The following is a 4,152-nucleotide window of genomic DNA, read 5'->3' on the forward strand; positions in this document are numbered from 1 at the left end:
CATTGTATACATCATGCTCCTGAACACTTAATACATGCATGTGTATTTCCTTAGAACAGGATATTCACTTATGTAACTACATAAGTACATTTATCAAGTTCTAGAAATTTAGCATTATACATAATTTATAGACTTTATTCCAAAGTTTTTTCATATGTCCCAATAATGTCATTTTGGGCATTGTTTCCTTCATTATTAGAAACAGGCCAGGATTACATATTGCATTTAAGTGTCAGTATCTCTTTAGTCTCTTTATTTTTTTAAATTGTGGAAACATATACAACATAAACTTACCCATCTCAGCCATCACAGGCATGTAGTTCAGTGGGATTAATCACATTCACAAGGTTGTGCTACTCTAACCACCATCCATTATCAGAACTTTCCTATCACCCCAAACAGAAACCCTGTACCCATTACACATTGACTCCCCATTCCTCCCCCTATTACCTGTACTCTTACTTGCTGTGTCTATGACTTTTCATATTATAATTATTTCATATAAGTGCAGTCATACACTGTGTCCCTTTATGTCTGACTTACTTCACTCAACATGATATCTCTAAGGTTCATCCATGTAGTAGCATGTTTCAGAGTGTCATTTCTTTTTAAGGCTGAATAATAGTCCCTTCTATGTATATCCCACATTTTGTTATCCATTCATCTGCTGATGAACATATGGGTTGCTTCTACCTTTTAGCTATTGTATTTTCATATAAATTTTAGAATCAGCCTGTCAATTTCTAGAAAAATTTCTGGTGGGATTTTGATTGGGACAGTGTTGAATCTATAGGTCAGTTTGGGGAAAATTGCCATCTTAATATTAAACCTCCCAATCCATGAACATGGTACCTCTCCCTTTATCTAGATTTTCTTTGATTTTTTTCATCGTAATTTTCAGTATAGAGTCATTACACACATTTTATGAGATTTTACAAAGAATGTGATGTTTTTTGTGCTTATTGTGAATGGTGCTTTTTAAAATTTCAATCTCCCATAATTCACTAATATTTAGAAATAAGATTGGTTTTTAAATATTTACCTGTGACATTGCTAAACTCACTTATTAATTTTAGTATCTTTTTTGTAAATTTCTGGAATTCTTTACTTAGACAATCCTGTCTTCTGTGAATAGAAATAGCCTTATTTCATCCTTTCCAATTTGTATCCTTTTACTTTTTTGTTCATTGATTTTTTATTTTACCTTATTGCACTTCCTTCTAGTACAGTGCTGAGTTGGAGTAGTGAAAATGGACATCCTTGCCTTATTCTTGATCTTATGTGGGGAGTACCCAGTCTTTTACCATTTCATATGTTGCTGTAGACTTTTTTTGTAGCTACCATCAGGTTGAGCAAGTCACATCTTGTCCTAGTTTGTTGAGTTATTATATTTATATATATATATATAATAAATAATATATATAAAATAAATGGATGGTGTGTTTTTTCAAAGGCTTTTTCTGCAACTTTTAAAATGATCATATTTTAAAATTTTTTTCCCTAAAGACTACTTTTGAAATGGTGGGTTGCAGGAAATGATTTTCAAATGTTGAATCAGCCTTGGTGTCCTGTGGTAAATCCTAATTTGGTCGTGTTATATTATTTTAAAAATATATTGTTGGATTTGATTTCCTAGCATTTTGTTAAGAATTTTTACATCCATGTTTATGAGAGATGATGGTCTCTAGCTTTCTTATGATAGCTTTGTCTAGTTTTGCTGTCAGATTAATACTCTGGCCTTATTAAATGAGTTAGGAAGTGTTCTTCCCTCTTTTGTATTCTAGAAGAGTTTGGATTTGGTATTATTTCTTCCTTAAATGTTTGGTAGAATTCACCAGTACAACCATCTAGACCTAGGGGTTTCCTTATTGGAAGGTTTTAAACTAAAATTTTAATTTCTTTAGTAATTTAGGACTATTCAGGTCATCCTTTTCTTCATGAATGAACTTTAGCAGTTTGTGCCTTTAAAGGAATTTGTCCATTTTCTCTTAAGTTGTTGAATTTATGGGCATAGAGTTGTTCTTGGTATTCCTTTATTATTCCTTTAATGTCTATGAGATTATAGTGATGCCCTTTATTTTTTCCTTCTTTGTATTTGTAATTTTTTCCTTCTCTTTTACTTGGTTAGTCTGGGTAGAGGTTTATTGATTCTATTGATTTCTTTTTCTCCAAAAAAAAACACCATCTTTTGGTTTTTCTGTGTAGTTTTGTTGTTCTGTTTCTTTGATTTCTACTCTTATTCCTTCCTTCTACTTGCTTTGAGTTTAATTTGCTCTACTTTTTCTGGTTTCTTTAGGGAGAGGCTTAGATTGATTTAGACTTTCTTTTTAATATACACATTTAGTACTATAAAATTCCCTCCAAGCAGAGCTTTAGCTGGACCCCACACATTTTGATATGTTTCATCCAATACAAAATATTTTCTTATTTCTCTTGTGATTTCCTCTTTGAATCATGGCTTATTTATAAGTGTATTATTACTTTGAAAGTATTTGGAGATTTTCCAGTTATCTTTGTAATTGATGTATAGTTTAATTCTTTTACTTTCCTAGATCATACTTTGTCTAATTTTAGTTATTTAAAATGGTCTTATGGTTTGTTTTGTGATGCAGAATATGGTTTATCTTGGTGAATATTTCATGTAAAGTTGAAAAAAATGTGTATTTTGCTCTCGTTGGTATAGTATTCTATAAATGTTAAGTTGGTTAAGCTGGTTGATAATTTTGTTTAGATTTTTTATATCCTTATTGATTTTCTGTCTACTTGTTCTACATTCCTGACAGGAGTGTTCTGCATTGCTGAGAGAAGAGTGTTGAATTGTGGCTGCTGCTTTTTCTCTTTTCTATAAATCTTGATTGCTGCATTTTGGAGATCTCATTAAATTTTCTTTTATTTAGAAAAGTTGTTGGTTTATAGAAAAATCATGTAAAAAATACAGCATCCCATGTATTCCCCTATTGTTAAAACTTGGCATTAGTGTGGTATCTTTGTTACCAGTGATGAAAGAATATTAAACTGTATTATTGACTATAGTCCATAGTTTACGTTAGGGTATATTTTTTCTGCATGTACCACCCTCTTATTAATGCCTTGCATTAGTGTGGTACATTAATTATAATTCATGAAAGAACATTTTCATAATTGTACTATTGCATAGTACAATTCTGACAAACATATAGCACTGCCTTTGCTGCATCCCGTAAGTTTTGTTATGTTGTATTCTTGTTTACATTCATCTCGAGATATTTACTGATTTCTCTTGCAATTTCTTCTTTGACCCACTGATTGTTTAAGAGTGTATTGTTGAACTTCCATTTATTTGTGAATTTTCCAGTTCTCCACGTGTTATTGATTCCTAGCTTCATTCTGTTGTGGTCAGAGAAAGTGCTTTGTATGATTTCAATCTTTTTAAATTTTATTGAGACTTGCTTTGTGACCCAACATGAGGTCTAAGTTACATCAATTTCCATTCCCATGGAACTGTATTTCACCATGAAATATTTTAATGTTTGCCAATCTAAGTGAAAAATAGTATCTCAATACCCTTCATTTTGTATCTAACTGTTAGTGAGGTTAGACATCTTTTCATATTGGTTATTTGTAATCTTTGTTTTTGTTCATCACCAGTTGGATTGCTTCTTGTTCTTAATGATTTACATTTGGTCTTTGTATTGTTTTTATAGGTGTTGCAGATATTTGTCTTCAGCTTTCCATTTGTTTTTAACTTTATGATATTTTTTTCCAGAAATAAATTAAAATTTTTATGTAACAGATATATCAGTCTTTTTCCATTATGGCTTTCTGATTTGTGCTGTTATGGTGGTCTATCTAATTATCTTGAGGCAAGAAACGAGAGAGTTAAGGATTCAGCTTTATTTATCTTTTGTTTGAATGTTTATTTACTTATCTGTTTATACAAATGGCTAGCCAGTTGTTTCAACACCATTTTTTGAATTCATTGATTAGAAATACTAATATATCATATACCAAATTCCAATTTGAAATATGGCACAGAAATGGTACAGTAACTTTAGTTATTATAGCGAGGTATGTAGTATTTCATGTTAAATAGATTGCCGGTTTTCAAATAATTGAAATTCAGTAGAATGTAATTAACAGTGAAATTGCCTCAACCATAGTTTGAATTTCTCA

The sequence above is a fragment of the Choloepus didactylus genome, chromosome 9, assembly GCF_015220235.1.
Source record: "Choloepus didactylus isolate mChoDid1 chromosome 9, mChoDid1.pri, whole genome shotgun sequence".
NCBI lineage: Eukaryota > Metazoa > Chordata > Mammalia > Pilosa > Megalonychidae > Choloepus > Choloepus didactylus.